The sequence below is a fragment of the Ipomoea nil genome, unplaced genomic scaffold (assembly GCF_001879475.1).
Source record: "Ipomoea nil cultivar Tokyo-kokei standard unplaced genomic scaffold, Asagao_1.1 scaffold0579, whole genome shotgun sequence".
Classification (NCBI taxonomy): Eukaryota; Viridiplantae; Streptophyta; class Magnoliopsida; order Solanales; family Convolvulaceae; genus Ipomoea; species Ipomoea nil.
In genome coordinates, this window is record NW_017617007.1 from 410,895 (window position 1) to 417,936 (window position 7,042).

At 41.7% G+C, this 7,042-nt stretch overlaps 1 long non-coding RNA gene across 1 annotated transcript; it reads right to left on the reverse strand.

Moving 5' to 3' along the window:
• Positions 1 to 1,120: 1,120 nt before the first annotated feature.
• Positions 1,121 to 1,472, reverse strand: LOC109174269. The gene is made up of 3 exons (XR_002053039.1): positions 1,417 to 1,472; positions 1,225 to 1,323; positions 1,121 to 1,135 (listed from the first exon to the last, which is right to left on the reverse strand). It is a non-coding gene; the product is annotated as an uncharacterized LOC109174269 (long non-coding RNA).
• Positions 1,473 to 7,042: the final 5,570 nt, after the last annotated feature.

Sequence of the window (7,042 nt, forward strand, 5' to 3'; positions counted from 1 at the left end):
ATTGAACTATTCCAATCGAGTGAAAATGCTCCATTCCTTTACTAATATCCTGAACAAAACTCAAAGCTTTTTCGAAAGTCAAATTTGTCGCAGGATTTTCAAGAAACTCAAGAAGAGAACCCCTCCTCATGTAGTCGGTAACAAAAACCAGATCGAGTTCAATGCTCGCTCCATGAAAGCCTACAATGTTATTATGGGTTCCACCCTAGAATGCATGTGGGCATATCTACGAAATGTCATACGCCTTTCTTGGTCTATTTCTCTCGTGAGCGTCCTTATCAGAACATCATCTTGAAAGTAGCTTCCTCCATTAAATCTACACTAGTCAATCTCTCCGATTAGTGGCCCATTACTGACATTTATTTAAAACATTTACTTTTAGTGCAATAATAAGCCTTTATGATTTAATAACTAGTATCAGAGTAATTTAATAACGGGTATCAGAGTAATGTTATATTTTAAAAAATTGCATCATCTTCACTAGTACGGAATTGCAGATAGGCAACCATTGTAAAAGACAATAGGCGATCATTATACAATGGTCGCCTATGAGAGGCTCGCGGAAAGGCATCGACTTTACGCGACCATTGTGAAATGGTCGCGCATTGTTAGTAATACGCGACCGTTCTTGACAAAGAACGGTCGCGTATTGTTTTTTTTTTATTTTTTTTTAATTCGAAGGGAAAACGCGATAGAAATGGTCGCATTTTCTATTTTTATTATTTTAATAAAATGTCATCCGCGACCATTTCTGGCTAGGAATGGTCGCGGATGACATTTTAATTTTTTTATTATTTGTTTATTTTATTAAAATCCCTAATTTTTTTTATAATTCCTGTTCATGTTACAGCTTATTCAAATCCTATCAACATTACTCCACTATCAACACACTTTAAAATAATACCTTTAACACATAATGCAAATACTATCATCAAAATACAATAATAAAATTCTCATACTTTAATACAATAATATCATCAAAACATGCCCAACTCGATCAATACTATCATCAAAAACAAAATACTTTTTATCAATTAAATAAAAGTTACAAGCACTCGGAAAAGAAGAACTTTGACCAATGCTCTCGAACCTCATTTATGTCGTCGATAGAATACGGACTATCTCTTTCAAATGCCTACAAAAAATTAAATTAATAAAATTATTAAATATGTTAATTAATAAAATATAACTTAAATATACATAGTTCTATTTAAATTCATTTACCCCATCCAAATTATCAACAGATGAATATTTTGTCACGATGTCATACATGTATCGCATGACATAATATCCACACTCATGACCTCCCGGTTGGACCGGGCACTAAAAAATATACATATATTATTTTACTAATTTAAACAACTTAATGTAATTCAAAATATCACACTAAAACTTAAATTCAATTTTCATACATACTTTGCATGGCTTCCAATTGATGTTCTTATCACGTGCACTCGTAGGAACAGAGCGAAATGCCCTATAATAATTATAAGCATACAAAAAATTTATAAATAATATCATAGCTGCTAAAATACTTATATAAATAATAAAATATTTACTTACAAATTCACAGATCCTTTGATTAAACCTATGTTGCGATTAGAAGGCAAGAGATCCAAGATACATACGCTTTTTGACCGTATGCAAATCACCAAAAGTAACCAATGAGAGCTACATTTAAAAACACAAATATATATTAAAAATTTAATATCTAATACTCCAAATATAAAGTTATGAGTTATATTAATAAAATATAAGAACAATTTTCTTACTCTTGATGATATGGTGCTAAAATAAAGTTTTTATCTTTGTGCTGCTCCATAACGTGGATGAAATATGATGTAACTTTGCTGGAACTGCTTTTAAGCATAGTGTGGCAAATCTGAGTCGGACAGACAAATCCGATTGACCTAATGTCATACTCATTGCACAACTAATTAAGAAATCTGAAAATTAAGAAATAATGAATAAGAAATTTCACTAAATATAGGTAAACATATATATAAAATACAATAATAATTAAAAAAAAAAAACTTACAGTATAAATACTTGTATGATTGAGACATTAAGCCAATTCATCATCATCAAATCCGCTATATCATTCATCATCACAAAAATAGAACTTGTGTTTTTATGATGGAAGATAGCTTTATCCAGCTCCAACTCAATACAGTCTTTACCAAGTGGAATGCCTGTCAACAAATCCACTAAACACTTGCAATTGTCCCCCAAGTGCGTTAAGACATCATCACCAACAATGTGATTATGGGTTCCACCCTAGAATGCATGCGGGCATATCTACGAAATGTCATACGCCTTTCTTGGTCTATTTCTCTCGTGAGCGTCCTTATCAGAACATCATCTTGAAAGTAGCTTCCTCAATTAAATCTACACTAGTCAATCTCTCCGATTAGTGGTCCAATACTGGCATTTATTTAAAACATTTACTTTAGTGCAATAATAAGCCTTTATTATTTAATAACTAGTATCAGAGTAATTTAATAACTGATATCAAAGTAATGTTACATTTTAAAAAATTGCATCATCTTCTACCACAGGATACCATTTTCTATCTTAATGTTCCATTGCCCCGTCTTAATCAGATCTTGCAAAAAGAGTTTCTTCATCTCCGGTCATAGAGAAGAAAACTTCTTATTCTCCATGGCTGGAGACGAAGAAACTCTTGGTCTCCATGGCCGAAGACGAAGAAACTCTTCGTCTCCATGGCGGAGATGAAGAAACTCTTCGTCTTCATGGCCGGAGACGAAGAAACTCTTCGTCTCCGACCGTGGAGACGAAGAAATCGGTCGGAGACGGTCGTCTCCGGCGGGAGTCATGTTTTTTTTTCTTAATATTTAATTTAAAAATAATTAATTTTTAAAATTTATTTTTTAAAAAATAATTAATTTGGAAGAATGACCTGTTGACATGTTGGAAACCTTCAAATTGAAAGAATTGTTTGAAATTTGTTAGTTTAGGGACCTAATTGTTAATTCTTTAGGTTCAGTGGACTAATTGCGTTATCGGTTCAATTGAAAACACAGTACACGATTTGATTTGTTTCATTTTCCCATTTTTTATTAAATTAAAATTTGAAATTGTTATAATTAAAATCGTAAATTTCAATTTACATTTAATTCCTTTATTATATTATTGAATTATAAGTTTATGAGATTATCAATGTATTACTATTTATATTATCTTACATTATTATTTGATTGTTTTTATTTTTAATAACGTGTCGCTTTGGATGAAAAAGTGACGATTCGCTTTGCGCTTTCGCTTTAAAGCGAAGCCCATGCTCGTCGCTTCGGTGCACTTTTTCACATTGAAAAGTTTGAGTTGGTGTATGTAGTATCAGCTTGCTAGCTACAAATATTAATTCATTAGTGATTGACACTCCAATCTTCACCAAATGTTCATATCTAAGATTCTAAAAAGAGACTTCTAACTCTTTAAAGTTGATTCTTCTTCACTAAAAAAAGCTAGCTAATTGTTCTTGTTAACCAAGAACTTTTCGCCATTTAAGCACGAATTAAAGTGAAGAAGAACTATATATGGCCAAGTAGATTCTCAGGCTTGAAGCTACATCTTTCTTAACTAAGAACTTTTGGTCATTTAATTTGTCTTGTTATCGGTTCATATTTGCTACTCTTTATTTTGTCTTTCAAAACTTCTCTTTTGATTCCCTCTCCTATCTTTTATTTCCCTCTTTTCTTCTAAATTCAATAAGGATGCCTTGCCTTTTATAATGTCTTTTGGTTCTCTTTTGAAGATTTATAATCCCAAGTTTTGCCATGGCTTCCATTATGAGGGATGTCAATTTTAATCTAAAACCGATGATCTGACCTGATAAGTCTGAAAAATTTTAGTCAGAGCCAAGAAATTTTCATTAGATAAAAAATTAGCTCGATAAACTCGAAACGAATAAGCCCAATAACCTAAACAGGCTATCACAAAATTTAGTGAGCTAGCTTGATAGCCCGAGCCACTTAATGTCATTCTTCATTTCACAAGTGATGTGGGACAAAATATATAGGAAACTTATATGTAAGCTCATCTTTAGTAATTTTTATTAAATTTGTAACTAAAATTTTAATAAATGTATTACAAACAAAATATTTTTTATGATAATAAATAATGAAAAATAATTAGTATAATAGGTGATTGTGTTAATTCCACGTAAGCGGTTAATAGTAATCAAGACAGTCCAATCAAAAGCAATTAAATCTTTATTGATCAGGCAAAGGACCTAATAAAATCTACAATGGCTATTCCGAGGGCCGACTGACTGCGGTCGGGATGCTCTGTAAATAGCCTATCGATCGTCCAAAAGTCCCTCACACTGTTGCCGCCGCGGGTATTTATAGCCGCGAGGCCGGAGACACAAGTCCGACCATCCGGCATGTACCCCACGTAGCAACCACGTGTCTTCTTCCCGGGAGCCCTGCCTGTCAGCGCGTAATGCTGTCACGTGCCTCTTCTCGGCTTTATCGTCTAAGGGCTATCGATCGGGAGTTGAAAACGTCGGTCGGGCGATGCCCGGTCGGAAGCCGACCGGGTTCTTCTAAGAATGTCCGACCTGTAACCTGCTGCATAAACAAGAATAAAAGACGAAGGTATGTCGGTCGGGGTATTCCCTACCAAGAGCCCCCCCCCCCCCCCCCCCCAGCCCGGGCCTTTTTGACCGCCCGCGGAAAAATGGGACGGGATGAAGAATTCCAATCGTCTGCCGCCAACCCGACCAGACAGCTGTCATTCTTTGTCGTGCCACGCGTCGGCCTCTGCGCGCCTCTACGACCACAACGGTCGCCTCGGAATCTGGAGCGATCGCGTCACGCAAGTGGGCCGTTTCTCGCCCAAACGTCCTCCTATAAATAGGCCTTCTTGAAATTCATTTGAACTTTTACCAAGACTTCAAAGTCGGTCAGAGCATCCCGAGCGAGCAAGTCAGAAAGTCGGTCGAGCAACCAATCCTCAGCCTTTTCCAACAAACCGCACCCACTCGGTAAGTTCCCTGCTCCTTAACTCTTTATTTTTCGCTTTACTTTTCCTCGTAACGGCCAACTACGGGCCTTAACTGACTCCGCCCGGGTCGTTCCCGACCCTAACGACATCCCGACCGTCCTTTAGGAAGACGAAAAAATGTCAAACACGGACAGTCAAAATATCTCAGGCGCGGATTACGACGACGCGGTCGAGCAAATGAGCGAGGAGGTGGACATCATGGCGTCTTCGCCAGAGGTCGTTCAACGACCACAGAAGACCCCCGAGCGACGAAGGTCGTCTAGCTCGGAGGGAACGTCGAGCTCGAGCGGATCAGGTAGCTCGAGCGATAGGAGCGGCGAGACAACCACGAGCGGGCAAGGCTCCCCGAGTGGTGGCGTTCGGGAAACGCTGACCCGGATTATTGGGGTGTACCCTCAAGCCGCCCCCCCAACGAACGATCGGGAGGCAACACCAGAACCGGTCGAGGAAGACCCGGCCGCACCGGCTGCCGATGGATATGCGTTTTTGAACCGCAAAAACGTCGAGCGGCAAATGAGAAAGTTGACGAAAGGAGAGGTAGCGAAGATCGCCGCAAGGCTTCGCGGTCGGGTGCAGTTCGATACTAGCCGCCAGCTGGGGAATATAATCGAGCGTCACCAGGGGAAATGAATCGGGATGCATTACGATTCACTGCAGGCCCCGATCGCCTTCCCCTTCTCGGCCCTCCTGACAGCGTTCTTGGGATACTACCAAGTAGTCGCGGCCCAGATCTGCCCGAACGCGCACAGGATCCTGGCCTGCTTTCCACAAATCTGCGCTCGGCATAAGGTGCCGTGCACGATGGAGTTGTTCAACTTCATCTACCAGGTGAAGATCCCCCCGCCCAAGTATGGAGGCGGGTTTCTGATGATCCAGTCCCGGGCGGAACTATGCTCGACAATCTGCCCGGGAACAACAGGGGGTGGAAGAATAGGATCTTCTCGGTCAAGTATGACCCGTCGATCCTCCCGGTCGAGAGGGTATGGAGCACCCATTATAGGAAACAAGTCACGCCGGTCGAGACTCAGGCTCTCCGGGACGCCGTCTCCTGGATCTCGAGCGAGGTCCATGAGTACAAAATTTTCCGGTCGGTGGAGAGCTATGATGAGGCCCAATTGCCACCGCCGCGGTATGATCTGGAGGAGAAATACAAGCCCGAGCCAATGGGCGTAACAATCGCAAGGGCCGCTGATCGGGTCGAGCCGGCGGACAAAGGTCTAACACTAACCCATCATCCCCGACCCTAACTCCCCGATCATATCTTAACCTCGATCTAATGGCTCGTTCTTTTTTTTTTTTTTTTTTTTTTTTTTTGCAGAAATGGCCCCAGCAGGTTTTGACGAGGAGGAGGTGCCCCTAGGCCCCCGAGCCAAGATCTCGCTCGGGGAGAAGAAGGCGGCCGCCGGGTCGTCCGGAGGGCAGCAGATCCCGATTGCCCGGCCACTTGGTGCGACCACGACTATCACCACAGCTGAAGGGGGCGTGGTCGAGACGTCGGAGACCCTTGTCACCCGGGTGACGGCTCGCAAGGGTAAGGAGAGGGTGGCCGAGAGGGAAACCGAGGAGAGCGCCACACAGAAGCGCCAAAAGAAACAAAACACCCCGAGCCCCGCGGTCGGGGCCCTTACGGGTGACGCATCCCTCCTCACTCGGATCGGCAATCTCAGGCCGATCATGAAGGACATGTCCAAGCTGACCCCAACCCAGGTGGCCGAGAAGATCAGCCACAATCTGGTGGAGGTAAGGATCTCTCATCTTCGTCTCTTTATATATGAACTGTCATCACTCGGGCTAACCCGATCGATTTTGCATCTGTCCCGAGCGACGCAGGCACTTCATCGTCGAGCGTTATTGGCCAACGAGGCCGACGCTTTGAAGAAGGTCGCCGACCAGCGGCTGGGGGAAATCACCGACCTCCAAGCAGAGATGAAAAAAGCTAAGGAGGATCGAGACCTCGCTGAAAAGGTCGCCCAAAAGGCGATCGGGGAGGCAGCCGAGCTGAAGGCCCGACTGG